Raw genomic sequence first — 20,181 nt, forward strand, 5'->3', positions numbered from 1 at the left:
GAAGACTGAAAAAAATTAATCTTTAATTGCAAATCCGATCTTGTTTTAAGTCTCTCCTTTGCTGCTTTGCTGCTATCTTGAGAGATGATTGTGCCTTACTACAAAGGCAGCTAGACACAAATCTTCATTAAATGTGGGTTGATAAATCATTAATCCATTCGAGCACTGTTTTATTTCCATTTATTCTTGTCCACCCACACAGTACGCCAAATAAAGAGAGAAAACTCCCTCTTGAGTATTTGTTGACCGAAAACAATCTCAATCGAATAGCTCTGATGTCTGGATAAAGGGTGTTTTCTCTCCACGCTACTCTGTTTCTCTCTGTGTCCAGTCACTCCCATGACCTTTAAGAAGGCTGTCTACTGTATTGAGTTTCCAAGTATCGCCTATAGTATGTGAATTGATCATAAGAGGAAGAGATATCTTCCAGTAAGACTTTCCACAATACGTGCATGTGTGTGTCTGTGTGTGTGTGTGTGTGTGTGTTAAGCTGTGCCTCTATTGCCATTCATGTAGTGTTGGGGTTAGGTCAATATTATATTAGCACTGCCATTGCATTTTCCACAGCCCCATGAATAATGTAAAAGTTAGATATCCCTTCATATAAATACAGCCCATTATCGCTCTGTATCCTTGGTAGACGCAAGACAGTTCCATAGTTTCTTCCCACAGATTTGATTAACCTTATTGCACGGTATCTCCAAATGGCGGCCTAAAGTTGTTGCCACAAGAGATAGACCCCTTTAGGTGAAGAAAGCAGGTCTTATTGTGACCTTGTTGGAGACAATCAATGGCCTTTATCTCCCCCAATGCATAATAAATCCTACCAAAGGGTTGGTCCACACATCCCTGTAATGTATTGACCTGCACCGCCAACATTTATCAAGTGGTCTCCCTGGCTAAATAATTTAGCTTTTGAGCTTAGACCATACTTAGTCAGTGGCGCCCAGACCAAGTTTGGCCCGTCAGGTTAGATTGATGTGCACCATGGGAAGGAAAGAATAGAACTTTATTAATCCTGTCACACAGAGTGACTGGAGTTCAACTTTTCATATCTCCCTGCTAGACACACACACACACGCCCTTGTACTTACACGTTTTACAGGGAAGGTCAAAATGCAAGGTCAGCCACTGTGCATGATGCTTCAGTATGAACTGTGCCTTACAGATGTTAAGTGGGAACAGCTAATGTAATACCAACTACTGTCCAGTTGCTATGGGATCAAACCTTCGATCCTCTGGCTTTTGATTGGCCCGTCCTATCTCAGGACCAAAATGCTATCCTATCCCTTAGACATACACAATACAGCCCACTCTGCTTGAAGATAAGGAAGCCCTCTCAGATGACAGTTGGTCCTATATTAGACTGATTTTTTATGCTTGTCCTGCTCAATTCTTCACCCTCCCATGGCCACTGGGCCTGCAGTCATAACCTCTTGAATCAACACAAGAGCTCAAAGCACTGTTGTTGGCAGAGGAAAATTGCTTTCATTTACAAGAGCAAACTATAGATTTTTGCTTAGACTCTTAGTGGCAAGCATAACACCCGAAAGTTTTCCTTGGTTTTGAAATCAGAGTAATTGAATAAAAAAAAAAAAAGGCTGTATTCTTTTTTTAATGTCTGCCTCATTTTAGAAATGTTTGATTTATTTGAGGGCATAAGTAATAATTAATAGTTAGCCCCGCAGGCTTTCATTCAACAAATCTCCCTCTGATGAATTTATGAAATATCATTAAACATGCCTTCAACAAAGGAAAATAAAGTGTCCAATTTTTAAACAGTAATAAATCGAAACTTTGAATTATGAGTTGGAAATCAGACATCCACAGCAACTGCGTTCACATTCTGAAATCGAGTCATTTTCGGTGTATTTCCCCCTTTGTTTGGTATGCTGTTTGTTTTTTGTTTTGTTTTTTGTTGCTTCTGTTGTCTTTTTGGCCAAACTTCTCTTTTGCTCCGCCTCAACCCCTGCTTCTTGGATATTTGCACTTTGTATTAATGGGAGATTGATGTTGCCGATGACTTTCAGTAAAGCAACACCAGATTACCATACTCAGCTTGAATACCAAACAAGAGGAGGGGACGTGCCAAGGCTCCAGCTGAACCTTGATCCAAAATCTCCCTTTAACCAAACCATGTTACCCAAGATGAAAGAGGGAATTGTTCTGATAGACTGATCAAAGCAACGTATCTCTGTACTATAAAGGGACACCTGGAATTCTAATGGAGAATTCTGTAGGAGCAGTAAGGCGCTGGGCAATACATAATGTATTTGTACATAATGTTTATGTAAACATCTGCTCGGGGGTGTTCTCATTTATTTATTTGATTTATTTATCTCTCCCTGCTGGTGTGGTTGATGTGTTGATCATAATGGGCAAATCCAGAGATGTTGTCCTTGGCTTTCTGAGTATTTGGAACCAGTGTGTGTGATGAATAAAAGCACTGCATTTGGATGGGTGTGGTGCTATAAGTGGCATAAGTGACCACTTAGGGCCCCCAGTTGGCCTAAATGACCCTCCTGATGGAAGGCAAAAATCCTGAATATTAATTCTCATTTTAAATTGATTATTGAATGGATAATTGAAGACCCAAAATCAAATCAATTTCCATATTTTTCATTGGAATGCAAAACTTGAGCTGATCTTTGATTTAAAATTGATCTACATGCTTGCTAGATAAATGGAGTGGACACTGGAGTGCTTAATGTGACGCTACACACCTTTCCTATCTCTGGGAATGCTAATACCAAGATAATACCAAGACCCTAAACAGTCAGTCAAGGTATAATACAACTAGGTGCCCATGTGTTGGAGGCCCTGAAATCCTTTAAATCTTTGAAGATGAGATTACTGGGACATATAATCCAATGGTCTTCAAAGATCATTTGAAGATTTTAAATCTGCGTTTCAGCCATTTACTTTCAGTTACAGAGCACACATTTCATCATATTAACATTGTGATGAATTTGAATTATGACCCAGATTTGTAGATGTAAGTACTGACACACAGAAAGCAGCATCACTGCCCGATCAAGAGGTCTGTCCATAAATTTAGTCCACCTTCATAATAAAAGTCATGCCATTTAATACCGTAATGCCTTGACAAAGGTCTCTAAATTAGTGTGATTTCAATTTAAACGGGGCCTTCCCAAAATCTTATTTAGGGCCAGACCTGCATGTGCATCATGTCTTCTGTACTAATTCATCAATATTTCCCATCATTGCATCACACTGTTTAAGGCAGTGATCACAAGCATATCGATGGAGGCGTAAGATGTCATACTGTAGTTTATCGAAAGCTAATGTCAGTGTTAGATTGAAAAATCTTTCATGCAGATTGTCTCGGTGGTGTGAAATAAGGCATCAAAGGGATGCATTTTGTCACTGCATAATGAACTTGATTGGGCTCTTTCTATTGCCTCCCTCCCAAACCTGTTAGCACAACATGCTGTCCGCTGCCTATGTGCTGACATGATGGCTTTTCCTGTGAGTGAGCAGGGCTGCCAATAGCGTCTGGGCTGGAACGGGCTCACGGTGTAGAAAGGAGAGAAGAGGCGAGGAGAGGGAGGCTCTCTGCTGCTCTATAAATACCCCTGTCACGCTTATATCAAATGAGCCCTGTGCACTAAAGGGCTGGCGTTAGCGCCGAGGGTGTTTTTCACACATGTCTGCAAAGGTCCAGGGGGTCTGGAAAGGTCAACGTTACGCTCAATAGCACATTCATATGAGTAGGTTTGTGTATTGACGTTTATCATGATGGGTGTCGCAGATAAAAAGTATCATTAGAATTAATTATCCAGGAGGTTATGGGATGAGGCTGTGAAATCGCTGCTTTCAACCACCGTTACATTTATCTTACTCCGCATGGCTGTGTGGATGCTGGATGAATGACTGATTTAGACATTAACAAAACAAGAATTATTAGCATATATTGCATTCATAACATTGCCACTGAAATCCTTTCAGTTTGTTCCTCTCTCCTGGGGATAAATAACATGATACCGTGTTTACAGCCTGTCTATTCTAATCTAAGACATCCACAAGTTAGAGCTGAATACAGAGCTTATGCAAGATATTTTGAATTTTTTATTTCACTTGAATGGAAGTTTTAAATCATGCTCCTTGCTAGATAAATATCCTCAAGGCTGTTCGTAATGAGTGCTGTTAGTGTTAGCATTGTTACATTTCTGATTTGTTTCCTAGTTGGTTGAAGAAACATTGTTCTCCAAAAATGGCTCCCCAGAGGCTCCGGTGTTGGGGAACCCCTGATTTAAAAGGCAAACATTCCTGCCTGATGCCACTGCCACTGCTGCTTGTGCCGATGATGATGAAGTTTCTAGGGAAAGGATGATAATCCTGACACTGCATCCTCCTAAGTCAGTCAGCCATGCAGTATAGATATGGATGTGTCCCTGGCAGATTGGGAGGTAGATTTTCCGTCCACACCTCCTGTGGTGGCTGGTGCCTCGGGGGAACAGCTATGTAAATAATGAACGCCTGTGGGTATGAAACATGCACAGATAACCTTCAAGACAGGCGCGGATCAGTGCCTTCACATTAGCTGATAGGATTAAGGTTAAAATCTACAGAAACCTCTTCATAAGAAAACACAAATCTAGCCACAACGGATAGCAGGTTACATGGGTACATAGTGTTCGGCTGATAAGGACGGGTGGAGGTAATCATGGGAGACTGGTAATAATTCAGCAATCTGATGATGGATGTGACAGAGCTACATGTCTGTACCTTTCTCCAGCTGAAAAACAAAATGAGCAGCCTGACTACCTTCAGAATAATTTTACTGATGTAACGTAAACCTTGACTTGTTTGGCAAAATGTAAATGTCATGAGTTAACCTTGTTGATAGTTGAAAATATTTCTAAAAGAAGATTTTGTTTCAATGGGTTATATGGCCACTAGACCTTGGTGAAACACCAATGCACAGGCTTTGAAAGGCTCTACAATGTCTTTCTCTTCTGACGGTTACTGCTCTCAGTATCCAAATAAAAAAGCCTATTAGAGAGCAAAATGTGATCATTCTGTCTCTAAGCTCTGTAGAGAGACACATTCATCGAGCATATGCTGGCATCCACAAGAGAGGAAAATACGTAGAGAACAAAACTAGTTCTCTCTATGGTCCCATCTGTCTACAGAGGACAATGCGCACCCAAGAGCGGCCTGCTACTTTCCATTTCTCACAAGTCAGCTCTTGCTGCGCCACAGAACAGAAGTCCCTTCATTCTCTCATCTCCTACATGCTGGATGCCCTGTTCTCCATCACTTCAGTTCGAGAGACATCACAGATCTGGGGGGTTGGGGGAACAGTATTGATACTAGAGAGGATGAAAACATCAGAGAGGAGGCGTTTGCAGAATGAAATGCACCACGAACGACCCTCCAATTACAATAAGGCAATTTTGTCTGGGCTCTGATGAATGCTTGGTAGGTGTTGGATAGAAATGATGAAACTGGAAATAAGTGTCCCCTTTTCTTATTTGGCTGTGTGAGAGGATTACACCCAGAGTAATAACTCATAAAACGGGAGTAATTAGCATAAACAGCTGTAACACAATGACCCCAATTCATCATATTGGGACCTGCATGTTTAAAATGTATATTTCTCTCCCTTGTTATCTATCTATCTATCTATCTATCTATCTATCTATCTATCTATCTATCTATCTATCTATCTATCTATCTGTCTGTCTCACCACAAATAAGTACTTTTAACAGCACAAAGCATTGCATTGCATCCTGATATGGATGGCCAGTGCCTGAAGGTCAGGGACTGATGATGTCCATCTGCCTTTGATACTTATCCCCCCAGCTAAATGTTTATGGTCTGAGTTGGAATGAGGAAAGAGAGGGAGAGGGAATGAGAGAGAGTGCGAGAGAGATGAGGGGTTGGGGCGTTGTTGCAAAGCTGAGCTCTAGGCTGGTCCTGAAGGACAGTCAGACCTAAAGTCCAGACCAAGCTTAGAGAGAGGGGTGGAAGTTAATCCCTCATCCGCAGGCAGGTGTATTAGAAAGGCTAAGCAGATACACAGGAAGACAGACCAGGGGAGAAACTTGGATAATTGAAGTCTGCTAAGAAATGTGCATGTGCACCCTTAGGGCGAGTCAATTCTGCTTTGTGGCATTACTTCTTAACGTTATCAAGGTAAAAGAGGGGGAGGTTTCATTGCCCAACCTTTTTAACATTGTTTATTGCTACCCAGCGTGGGAATTTAAGGGAGTATTGAGGTTGGAGCCTATAGAGCACAAGTGGGTGAACTAGCTTAGCTCTGTGTTTTACACTTTTGTATAGCTGCTCCGGTCAGGAATGAAGAATGGCTGTGCCTCGTGCCACTGGCACCGAATGTTATCTTTCAACCGCTATAAACTTTCATTTTAACATTTTTCAGCGGGAAATGATAGGTTATTGATTGACTATCAGAGTTTCATGTCTATTGATAAATCTGCTCCCCAAACACCGCAACAGTGGAAGTCTTCACTAACAGTCCAACCCAGGGAGAGGGAGGATGCTGTTCCACTAGCCTTAATCATTGATAACACCACCCGTTGTCTCTACAAGGTGTCTTTGTCTTTGACTGTCCTGATTCCCCTCAGCAGGAAAACAGCCAAAGTCAAATTAAATCCAGAAAGGAGGATTTTAAACGGAAAGATAAGGGGGCAGATATGCCTTAATCATCATTTGCTCTTGATTAGAAAATCAATGGCCTTTGATGCCAGAGTGCATGTCTGCCTTTGGAGTTAAGAGTGTGACAATGACAATGTGGACTGGAAAATTGGCCTTTTAAACAGCTACTATCTCTTTGTTGTTTGGAGCCCCATTCTTTAATGCAGTGAAAAGTCTCCTCTATCACATAATGTCTGCCTGTCAAAGAAATTACTTTTTCTCTCGCTCCTGTGTGAAACTTTGTTAAAGAAATCCTTGGAAGCTTAGAAAGCTGGTGGAATTTCTTAGTTTGTAGAGCTGACTTCACAGTATTTCCTTGATTTACGTAACAGATGAGAAATATAGTTGTCACTCAATTCTCTGTGGCAGTTTTGAGATATGCCAAAGAGAGAACATCTTTGATGCCTTCCCGGGTTTACCTGTCAGAAATGTTTAAAGGCAGTGTGTCCCAGGTTGTACAGTGATGCACAGCCAGGTACACTGTTGCTGCCAAAAAACCTATGCACCTATGAACTCCATAACAGTTTTTGCTGTCTGCCAATATAAAAATATATAGTTAACTTGCTATTACAGTGTTTTTTTCATTACAGTTTCTGGCTTTTAAAGTAATGGGGTTTTGTGGGTGATTTTGCTTACTAACCTTTTTAGCTTCCACGAGAATGAATATTTGCACCTCCAAAACAGCAGGTAAAGAAGTAGTGTGGATTAAATATTATTTATACTGTACCTTAGCCTACAGTGTATCATGTCATGCTTCCTTTGCAGTATTTACAAGAGAGGATGAACAATGCCTCACTCCCATCAATATGCTATGGCTGATGATTTTTAAGCTCGACATACCAGGCATCTTTCCCTCACTCTCCGCTCCCTCCTAGTCTATGCCTTTGTGCCATACTGTTGTACTTGCTGTGTTTTTACCAGCTCTGCATATCGATCCTGCTTTATCGCCACCGGCTCCCCTTGCAATAAGCCTGCAGGAATATGGATGAGGTCTGGTCGGCAGGGGATGCGCCGCTGATTAATATGCCCTGCGTGAGGATATGATGAAAATTCACATTTATGTGCCTTGTATGCACACTGATTTCTGTGTGGAAAACGTCTGTAATGTGTAATGAGGGATGTTCTGTTGGAATGGCGATGAAGGGGCCAAAGCTGCTTTGTGGAAACCTAGAAATGCTGCTTGCGTTTCTGTCTGTCCTTGCCCCCCACGCACCCCATGCAGTAGTGTACATAATCTATTGATTGCGATTCAAATGCAGGACTGACAGCTTCTAATCAGTGTCAAGGTATTAGCGATTGCTATCTCCAAATGGAAATGTCAGGATTCAGCCCCTGACCCCCTTTCCATTCCCCCAACAACTAACATGTACGCACATCTCCCCAATATCTCCTGTTTGACTCTCTGGGGTGATAACAGACTAGTGAGCCTGAATAGGAGAAGGAGAGGGAGAAATAAACTGGATGTTCTTATACTGTATCTGGTAGTTGTAGCTCATAGCTTTGGTCCCTTAACATTACATCGTCTGAGACTTGAAAAAAATGAAATAAACTATTTTTGTGCTGGAGCTTAACAGTGGATTTTACATGAAATAACTAACAAATTGGACAAACTGAGGTAAAATCCATACAATGCATTGAAGCTGTCTTGCCATTTTTCTTTAACGGTAGCGGCTGTTAATCGTGTCTTGAATTTTACATTCTCATAATGTCAGCTCTGTGTCTCATATATATGAGCACCATCTGAACTGATGCTAATGGCAATCTCTCTCCAGCTGTTCCAAACACGACCAAATAATAGCCCACCTCCAGCTCTATTTGACTTCACTGGCTAAACACGATAAATTCACACTGACGACGAGATCTCAAGCCAAAGCCTAATACACCTTCCTCACAACAACTGCATTATTAAAGAAAAGTCAAGCAATAGGTTAATGTCGATGTTTGGCTGAGCCGCACAGGTATGCTTTAGCGGTGTTGCCCTTGACTTGCTTCTGTTGGTTTTGCACTGAATAAAAGCATCATTTTAAGAGAATTACATAGCCATAACAACCATCCCAGGTACAGCATATTGTGTCAGCCGCAGTTGTTGAAAGTGAAGTAGTGGCTTATCCCCCCAGGGGAATTGGCACATCAATCAAACAGTAGTGATATTTCTTTCATTTTTACCTATAACAGCCCTGTTTCCTGTTGTGCCTCCTGGATCAGATTAGTGATTGAACACTAAAGGCACAGTGGACCGCCACCATGTAAGCCACTCAGATACTTTAGACTGTAAAAAGGTACCACAGGAACATGGCGGACCTGCTCTCAAAGCAATGTAAAACACAGTGAAACATGCTCATACAGCGGGGTGCACCAGACCTGTAATAATAATAATAATAATATGTTTATTTATATAGCACCTTTCAAGAACAGACGTCACAAAGTGCTTCACAACAAAACAAAGAACAAAGAAAGCAAAATAATAAACAGAAGCAGACAGTAAATGCAGACATCCAGCTAAAAACATAAGACATCACAAAAAAGGATAAAGAAAAATTAAACAAAAGCAAGTCTAAACAAATGGGTCTTGAGCTGCTTTTTAAAAGTGTCCACAGTGTCCACGGATCTTAAGTCCAGTGGGAGAGAGTTCCAGAGTTTAGGAGCTACAACCTCAAAAGCACAGTCAGCCTTTGTCTTAAGCCTGGAGCGAGGAACAACCAACAAACCCTGATCAGAGGACCTCAGAGTCCTACTGGTAGTATAAGGCTGCAGTAGCTCTTTAGCAGGTGCCTGATCATGCAAGGCTTTGAACGTGATAACAAGAATCTTGAACTGGATTCTGAATTTGATGGGAAGCCAGTGTAAAGACATCAGGATTGGTGTTACATGAGACCTTTTGGAGGACTTGGTAAGAAGCTTGGCAGCAGCATTTTGGACCACTTGTAAGCGGTTTAGGGATGTGTTGCTAAGACAGGTGAAAAGAGAATTACAGTAATCAAGACCGGAGGAAATAAACGCATGTATAATCATCTCCATCTCAGCTATGGACACAAAGGACCTGAGTTTAGCAATGTTTCTCAGCTGGTAGAAACAGGAACGAGCCAAACAATTTACATGATGGTCAAGACTCAAAGCCTGGCCCAGATTAGATTAGACGCCTAGATTACGGAGGGTAAATTTAACACAAGAGGATAAAGAGCCAAGACTGTCCATCACCTGCGGGACAACGTCATCTGGGGCAGAAACAAGAACTTCTGTTTTGTCAGTATTTAGCTGAAGAAAATTATCTGCCATCCAAACTTTTATAGAATTGAGGCACTTCAGTAGAACAGACAGTTTTGAAACATTTTGTGGGTTAAACAAAATATATAATTGAATATCGTCTGCATAACAATGGAAGGAAATGTCTTTAAAATTTCTAATTATCTGCCCGAGAGAGAGCAAGTATATTGCGAACAGCAAGGGGCCCAGGACTGAACCTTGGGGAACACCACAAAACAGAGATTCAGTTGATGAGACATATTTACAAACTGTGACTGAGAAAGACCTGTCTGACAGATACGAGGAGAACCAATCCAATGCTGATCCAGAGATACTGTACTGTATATGTGTGACACAATGGTGTCCCCTGTTCTGAATAAGGATAGTACATACACACACATGCATACCATTCTGTTCCATCCATCTGATGAAAGAAAATTATGAATAGAATGACAATTGTGGCTGCTGAAGCATGTAACTAATTGGCTGCCATTGATTAGTCAGCTTGATCTGCCATTTCACAATTGCTTTTCAATGCTGTTAATCTTAACATTGTCATTTCCACCATGATGTGTTATGTGTGGAAACCATACGGTGCCGCCACATGTATAGAGAGTATTTTTTTTTTTGCAGGTAGGTGTAGCGTATAGTCTAGCCTAAGCCTATTTGGTTTTTGTTTTCCTAGAGAATACCTAGTGGCTCTCTACTCTAATCCATACAGCACACTGTGCTCACAGCGTGGCAGTGTGTTCCACAGAGGCAGCCCTGCTGTGTGAAGGTAATGATTGCAGGTGTGTATGGAAGCCACTTGTTGGCATGACAAGACACAAGTTGCAGCACACACACAAACATTATTGTTTTTATTTTGAATGATGAGTCTCTCGCACCTCCTGGAGTTTGTGCCTTCAAAATTCACCTGTACTGATGTTTTGTCGCACACTGAATGAATTGAATGAATGTATTCTCTTAAACACTGACTGAGATACTATTGTGTGACGTTTTGAAAACAAAGATTGATTTGTGTTTGAATTGTGGCCAACAGAACATATTCTCGCAACTTGGGGTCCAACTTTTCACATTTGTTGTTATATATTTGCATCACTACGTCATGTGAAAAGACCTTCATGCTTGCGTGGTTAGACTAAACAGAAAACCTCCATAACTGCAAAAACTCCAAATATGTTACACACTTTCTGTACTTGTACTTGTAGACAGAGTTTCTCAGAGTGGAGGCTACACACCCCAGGGTCCTAGTAATGTTTCCAAAGGGTCTATGTTAATTTGCATAACTGCCATTGAGGGAACTCTTAGCGAAAAGCTTTTATACTTAGGCATCTTGAGCACGAAAAGGTTAGAGAATTCTTGCATTAAGGTAATATAAGCCGCCATATTGCATATTATAGTTAAAATAAAACAACAGATGCATTATGCACTATGTGTGTTCCTGAGCCCTCCTTGGCTCTAGTGTTTCCTATGAGTACCTCTGTGACCAGTGATAAGGCAGTTATGGGCATGACAAGGCCTTGTCTCGCCCCGCCATGATGCTTCTATTGCTCCTAGTGCCTGTTTGCTCCCAGGGCCAAAAACAATATGCTGTAAATTGCGCTACGGCCTCTTCAGGTTGATGCGCCGCCTGCGAACGTGATGTGATTGGGTATCGATTCACACCACAGCGCTAAAATTGCCTGCCTCATGGCTCCAGACACCACAAGTGACAGCTTCAGTATAGGACAGGAGGAGTGGCATGGCACAGGCCTGTGAATGTTAGAGGATACTTTCTCTTTGCTTTCTGATCTCCATCCTCTCCCCCTCCTTACAGTTGAAAGAGAAGAGAGGGTTAGAGAATAGAGGACAGAGCCCCCCTACTGCGTTGCGCGAGCCCATCACCGCTACATACACAGCAATCTTACACACCCCAGAAGCTAGGCTGCCCTTTTTGTAGGGCATTTTCTATCCATTTACAAAAAACATGTAAACATCTTCTTTCCATTAAAATGCCAGTGATATTTGCACATAGACAGTTTTTTAATCTGTTGATGTTTTAACATTTGTGGCACTGAACAAAGATGGGGAGGCTTTCTGCTGGCTTTTCAATTGAAAGTAGTGGTGACACAGCGCTGTCAATCTGCATATGATTAAAACATGCCCTGGATCCTGTTGGAAGATGAATAATGCAAGAGAAATTGCTTGTGTAATGAAGAAATGGCAAATAATCCCACCACAATTAACTCTCCTACATACAGTATGCAAACCAGTCATGCTCCATCTACTAGGACAAGATGTCCAGCTGAGTGTAAATGGGTGGCTTTGATGAGGGCCTAGGCAACAGGAACGATGACAAACCGAATGATCAGTCTTTACCGGTTTATTTGGGATGAAAATAAAAAAATGGAAAATGCCAAGATGGCGTACAAAAATGAATAGTTCAATACAAAAATGAAAAGAAAAACATCTAATCAGACTTTGTCAAGTCAAGCTCGATGTATCAATCAGACAGCTTTACGTTTGCTCAAAACAACAAACTGGTAGTTGGGACAGAGCATTCAGCATTGTGCCCACAACCAGGACCATACCACTTTACTAGTCTGTATGAAGTTTCACCTAAAACACAGGTAAACTTTTAGACACAAATCAAAATATCACGTTACCCATACAATGTACACTACTATATGTAGGTTTCTAATCATCTTTATACTCCATTAACAATAATAACAAAGGATAAGTATACTCTCAAAAACAGAAACCTTCCCACATAATGGTAGCGCCTAATGACATCAGTCACCCATAAATACTGTGCCGACGTCCGGCAGCACTCTTTGAGGTGTGGGAAAACCAAGAGGAGGTATGTATGTTCTGTGTAATTATTCTGTGGTGTATTTAATAAATGTTTAGTGCTGGACCAGTATTCTATGTGTCTCTGTTGTTTGTGACATTAAAGTGGTTAATTCAATGGTGCAGTATCAAGGTGGTGAAATTGGTAACAAACAATTTGTCTATAACCTAGCTAGCATAGGTTACTCCAAATGTTTGATGTTGTCAGAACTGCTCTGATGGAAATGATTAGCCTAAAACAGGTGGAATCTGGCTAAGGAAATGTGCATATGAACAGGGAAATATGTATACACAGTAAATGTTCAGACATTAATATTTTACAGTAGCATACACCTATAACTATGTGTCTAATGATCTAAACAAGAGAAAAAGAGAAAAAAAACCTGTGAGAGGTACTGAGGTAAATCCAAAGTACTCTTGTACTGATGCTTAAGTATTGTTGTAGAGTTTCAGAGGAATTGTACGTCTCTCTGTGCTATATTGGATATCATATTTTTAGGTTTATGAGAAAAGAAACCAGTCTTTGGAGTGGAGTGCCTAAGTGCTAGAAGTATTCTGATAAATACATAATTGTGATTTTGGCTGAGGTGAGCATGCAACTTCATAGTAGTCAACACCACTCTCCAACCCCTAAGTCACTCTCTGACCCTGAAGGAGAAGTGCAAATAACATGCGGAATGAAACCTGCCTGAAGTCGCTCTGGCTAAGTCATGCCATGATCCTCCCTTTAGTGGCAGAGCTTAGCTGTTCGTATATGGGCGCACTTATGATAATACCTATATGGTGCACAATCTTTAACCTCCTGGATTGAGGGAATTACTCCCTTTTTTTAAACGGGCCTCCTACCTATGCAGTGTTTTACAGAAAAATAACAAAAGAAGATTGAAACCTTTTTTTTTTTTTATCACTGGTTAGCAGGCATGAATTGTTCTGTGCCAGGCTCAACACAAATCTAAATTGACTTTTTTTTCTCTGACTTTCTTTAACAAACAAGCTGGATGGACTAAACATGTATCAACAAATGAATTAATTTGACAGATATTTAGTTTTAATTGGTAACTTTTTCTTTGATTTGTCAAATTCAAGGAGCATCTCCCCTTGGCAGTCATGAGTGCAGTGCGCCCACTGCACCCATTGTAGCTCCTCTTATGCATCCCTCTCCTCTGGCTCAGTAGGTGTTGATGCCCAGAGCTGAGACAGTTTTCTTTACACACAGCGGAACAAAGCATGATTTAGGAAAGAAGGAGGGCAGCTGCAGTTGATATATGTGTGTTTTGCGTCACAGGTGAGAAGTATGATGAATGGATGAAGCGCACAGCCCCCAGAATGGTACCCTTGTGTACCATGGCAGAGGCAAAGGAGGAAGAGTGTACTTGAGAGAATAGAAGTCAGGCTCTTTAATCAGGACTACCTAAAAGCGGTCTTGACAATATCTCCTTGTTGCGCTTTCATGATAAGCCTCATGCTGGGGGCGTATGGGTGGGAGCATGAGAAGCGAGGGGGGTGGGTGGTGGGGGTGTGGTGGGTGTTGAGGGAGTGGGAGGTTGGGGTTGGGGGGGCAACAAATGAGGTGCAGGTGAGATATTTTTTCTATTGAAGAACTAAAGAACTGGAAATCTGTTCACTTAACCGCAAATGCCTTACATAAAGTAGGCCGCCATGAGTGACAGGCACAGAGGAGTTTGGTCTCTAGTCCAAAACAGGACCATGTTAATAGAAGGGCCTTTGAAATGCAACAGCATGGGTATTTCAATGGTAACTTTTCTTTCTCACGTCACCACCAATGGCATGTAGGTAACATTTATTCTATGGGTATATCTCAACGTCCTCTGTTGTATTTTTATAAAGGAACATAGCCCTGTGGTGTTGTGTGTGTGTGTGTGTGTGTGGGGGGGGGGGGGGATGTACACGTGAGTGTGTGTGTATGTTTGCATGCCTCTGTGTCTGTCTGTGTGTTTGCAGTCGTCCTGTCAGGTCATTTGTTGTTGGAGCTATTAATTCCGTCCAGTCCTCTGCTCCCGTTGTACATTCATTTGCTGATACACTTGGTCTGTCATTAGTCTATATGCCTACTCTGCATGTTGGGGAGAAATATTGACATTGTCAGAGCACCGTTCATCGCTTCTGAACATACGCCTTGCTTTTACATATCAGGTGTCAAGCGTAAGGGCAAAATTCATCAGCTTATTCACTCCTGAGTGATGTTGCGATCGTAGTCCCCTTGGACAGATATTGGGGAAAGATCCACTCAGAAGGAGCTGGAGCTGACCCAGCCATTTTGATGCGTATGTTGCACAGAAATATTGACCAGCTCTTTAGTCTGTGGCTCCCTTAGGACTGGGTAATTGTCTTTCTGTGTTTCTATTGTTTAAACTAACTGCATTTTGGCAGTCTTCCTCCTCAAATCAACTACGAAAACCTCGGCGGAACAATGATGGAAGACAACTGGTATCCATACTGATCAGAGGGAGCTGTTTGCTTAATAATGTACAATTTGAAGGTCTACATTATATTGCTCCTGAAATATAGTTAGTTTTGATCAAACAAATCATTTTTTTCTGAATTTTAACAGCAAAAAAATTGCGTGTTTACCTTTGGAATGTTTTTTCTGGCAAAGCGGTTCAATCAGAAGAATGACTTAGTGCATATTTTAATTGATATATGCATGGTTTCTATAACACAATGCAATTAACATGCATTTTTTTTATTAGGGTAAATGGATGACCACCAATAAGCCAATAACCAATGTGAAATTTTGAATATTGGCATTCTAAGTATTTAAAATAACTGCCAATACCGATTGATGGCCAGTTCATTGGAACCTCTATCCTACTTGAAGTAGTATTGGTGTGACCTGGCACATCCTTATTAATAACAAATTGCAACCTCCTCCCCATTTTTTTACCCTAAGTTGGTATTAAAACCTGTTCTGAAAGCAGACATTTTCAATTTGTAGATGCAAAATATTGCACTGCTGATCTTTTGATGACTTGCATCTAATTTGGAATTAGCATATCCCAGTGAAGTGTACAGTAATTTGTCTTTGATGATTGGTTCGTCTGTAATAGATGGGGAATTGCCTGGGCTCCCTACTGCCCTGTCTCTCTCTCCTCTTCCCTCTGCCGGAGAAGCACACAGAATCTTTGAAATGTGCTTTGACCATCAGAGCAGTGAGAAAGCACTAATATTTTCCTGACCTGAAAAGAAAGGGATTAGGTGCGAAACCTGCTGCAAAAGGCTATCTCGATTTACAGGTGATGTTTTGTTTGTTTGTATTTTTCATCCTTTAAAAGAGGAGACTTGGATATAATCGAAAGATGTATTCCAAAGCATAAAGCCCTGAAGCTTTTCAAATGTTTTGGTGGGAGAGGCGAGACGCTGGAACAGCATGTCTGCATTCAGTGCATCCGCGAATCCCTGTCATCAGCCTCCCTCCATCACCCCTCCCCTCACTTTTGCCAAGCCTGTCTTTTACCACGTAGCAGATATGAATGCTGGAGAATGAATGAGCAAAACACACGCGCGCAAACACACACACACACACAGAGAGAGAGAGAGACAGAGACAGAGAGAGTGAGGATTGTTCCAATTTCACAGCCAAGAGCTACATAGATTGCTTTTGTTTTATTGTGGGTATAGGTGGCACAAGAACTTTGCAATTATTTGCACAATTAGTTGTAATTATGGTATAAGCATTTATCTTGTGCGCCCAAGAAATTCCAGTGTATTCTTACGGGAGAATAGGAGGAATTAATATAGATTGTTTTCTCCAGAAACTGCTGCTTGTTTGGTTGACGGCAATTAGCAGCTAATACCTGTGAGATCTCCCGTCTGCTCAAACCCGTGCTGTTTTCAGTTCCACAATGATCAGACAATTAATGATGGGTGGAGAACACTGGCAGGACTATGCTTTGTACTAGGCACTGTCACAGTGGTAGGCTATACCGTATAGCAGTTGTTGTTGTTGTTCTGGTTGAGTGGTTTCCTGCCTTTGTGACACATAGATTATGATGAGGTTACATTTGCTCTGCATGCTTTATCTTAGGTAGTGGAACTAATCACACACAGATGCAGACGCCTTCGAAAGTATCTCAACAACCCTTGGGCTTTTTTGCATATTTCATTGTGCTACAAAAGGATTTCAAAATGCATTTATCTGAGAGTTTGTGTATGATCTTCTCAAAGTACTACACTCTAATAAAGCTGAGGATTCTTTTGAAAAGCATTTCAGTATTTGCCCTCTTGTTTCAATAGTGGAAAGTTGCCTGAGGGCCTAATGTGTACTGAGTGTTGTTTTACATCTTAGGTTGTTTGGATTTCATATTTAGGCTCTGACAAGGGCCTGGCAACATGTCTCTCGCTTGTGAAATCATTTATATTGTGTCTTTCTGGTTGACAAAGATGAAATCAGGCTCCTTAAATGCATCTCAGTGGAATTATAGGTCCAGGATGGAGTTTATTTTTTTAACACTGTATGGAATATGTGACTCACTAACAATCCACAAGAAAGTACATTTTATTGGGCTTCAAATAAAATATGAATCATCAGCCTGAGACTATTATATTAAAGATGAGATTGTGTTTTAAGTGGGTTTTTCATTGGGCTCCACTGTAAAATTTGCGGTCTCATGTTATTACATCCTTTGTATGTTGGCATTTACCTCTATGAGGGCAATAATTTCCTTTCTTCAAAATGTCAGGACCTGGGTTTTCGTTGTATCCACTGGTGAATCATGTAGACTACATGTGGAGACGCATTGACCCAGTGATCATTGATAGCAAATGGACAGTGTTAACATTGTAGTGAGAGGACAACTGTTGAGAAGAATCACTATTAGAGCCTAAAGATTATGTTCAAGCACTATGCATTGGAAAACAATAAGAAACCTGCATTTTTAATGTCCATAAGGAGTATTTGAAAAAGTATGGAATACTTAAAAAAAAAAGATTTTTGTTCTTTTGTTTTTTTTTTTGTTTATTTTCCACTTCTCACATAAACAGTTTCAAATAAATAAATGTGAAGCTGTTTTTTGCATAACAAAATGTGCAAAGTTAAGGGGGTGACTACTTTGTGAAGCGACTGCGCAGCCATTTATGTTGTTTTTCTTTATCTGGCAAAGAATAATGCCTCTGTCGTCTCTGGTGTTTTGGAGCCTCACAGACTGTTTTCTAGGCTACTGTAGGATTCCTTTTTTTCTCAAACAAAAAAAAAAAATCACACATGCTCTTTGTCTTACTAGTGTCTACAGTGAGTGTAAGCTTAGAATTTGTGTGCTTTGTGTGTGGGGGGTAGGTGTTGGGGTGTGAAGGCATGAAGGGATGAAACATAAAGCATGAGTGATGTTATAGCATTGCATTGGTGTCTTGCTTAGTCTACCTAATTTTCCTGAGAGGTTTTGAAATGAGCAAACACTTAATTTATGGTCTAGGCACTGTTATAGGATGATAAAAAGATGCTGCCTATTGTTTTAAAGGGTAGGAATAAGTGTGTCTGTGATTCAGTAAACCCTGAAGTAGCCCACCACCACTTAAGGAAACTGAACTTCCCTCGTTTGTACACTGCTGTGAATCAGTGCTTACTACAGCATTGTGTCACATTAATATTTGAGTGCTACATATTGTCAAGTAGATGTAGGACTTAAACAGCACTTACAGTGAAGTGTACTTACATCACCTCCTTGCTTTATTTCTTCCAGAGACATCCATGCAGACGCCATAATGGTTTCCCTGTTTATATTGAACTTGACCTCTGACCCCTGACCTCCTGCATAAGCTTGGTAATCATTTCATTTTTTATTTGGTACATTATGATTGATTTTACCCTTTTGCCATTATGTATCATAAGCTCTGCCATTATCTATCACAACTATTTTGTTCAGATTCCTTGCTTCTGTTTCTTGACTCCTCAGCTTCTTCTCCCTCCTTTGGTTTGCTATTATAATTGTTTGTTTCTGATTTAAGCATTTGCTATGACTGTTGCATTCTATTAGTTCAGTTGTGTCCTTTTTTTTATTATTATTTCACACTTGTCTCTCTCTGTGCTCTGGTACTTCCCCACTGTCCTTGAGCCATTAGCGTTACACAAATAAATTGTCAATTGTTTGCTCACATCTTTAATTTCTTATTATGTTTTCTCATTTCTTTTCATCATCTTTATATGATAAACCATCCAATCATATTTCCATTGATTTTTTTCCCTCTATTACCAAGGATTACAACTCCCTGTTTCATACAGTACGTACTGCAGTTAGTCTCTCCCTCTCTCTCTCTCTCTCTCTCTCTCTCTCTCTCTCTCTCTCTCTCTCTCTCTCTCGTATGTGTGTGGGCGGGGTGGTCTCTGCATGTGAAAGTGACAACACCAGCGAAAGAAAGGAAACTAAAGATAGCGGGAGGAAATATGGTGCTACAGCAATGTACAGTAGCAGCACATCCCTTGTAGTGTGTATTATGCTATTGTATCCTGAAATGTCGACTGAGCGACCCTTGAAGCACACACACCCCACTCAGATTAATACTCCCACAATTGCGTCATCCCTTCTTGCCGGCTTTATTCCAAATGCCTGGTCCTGGTGGACGATAGGCATTCAGCAGCGGTAGGCCAGTGAGCCCACGGAGTGGCAGGGCCAGGGTTAGACGTTAGGAGAGCTGGCAGCAGGAGGGAGAAGGGAAGTCACAAGGTTGCAACCCAGAGCAGTAGACTTGCTTGTCTCAGCAGAGTAAACATCACCCCTCGTCTGCACACAGTAATGACTAACAGAGGAGGACGTGCACAGAAACACTATCAGGACTACTCCCTCATCCCACCAGGCCCCACACATGCCACTCCTATCATCTCCCAGCCTTTGCTCCCCTACAAACAAGCAGAGAGCGCTCACCCCTATGCAAAGCTGTGGGCACAGGTATTAACGAAGGCTCTGTGCCTCTTGTCACCTCTGCCATTGTTTGTTTGAGGAAACACAGTCAGCCTCTCGGGGGCCACCTCCCTTATTCACAGACAAGTCTGACAAGTGGAACATTTCGAAGGTGCAGTCTTCACTTTATCTTTGGTCAGACACAGACACATACACACACGTTTACATGTGCACACATGCATCACCTAATCAGACGCAGTAGCAGTGCAAATTCAGCATAACAACACAGGAAATTGTGAGTGATCGGGAGCATCTTGAGATCTGACTCCCAATTGTTTGACTGATTTTATTTTAATTGGTTGCCGTCTCCCACTTGACACCCTCAAAGCGTTGAGCTGGAGGTGAGACAGCTGAAATGGTCCTACATTACCATGAGTATAATGAGAAGCAGCACCTTAGAAACTTTTTTTTAAATGTGATTGCAATCACAAATCAGTCTTATCAGATTATTGTCCTTATGTAAAAAAAAAATGTTCCTGTTGTAATTAACAGTAATTTTACACAGGAAAACAA

Source organism: Centroberyx affinis, unplaced genomic scaffold (assembly GCF_046629955.1).
Source record: "Centroberyx affinis isolate AG114_WGS23_722 - 3 ecotype Tasmania unplaced genomic scaffold, CSIRO-AGI_Caff_v1 ptg001521l_1, whole genome shotgun sequence".
Taxonomy (NCBI): Eukaryota; Metazoa; Chordata; class Actinopteri; order Beryciformes; family Berycidae; genus Centroberyx; species Centroberyx affinis.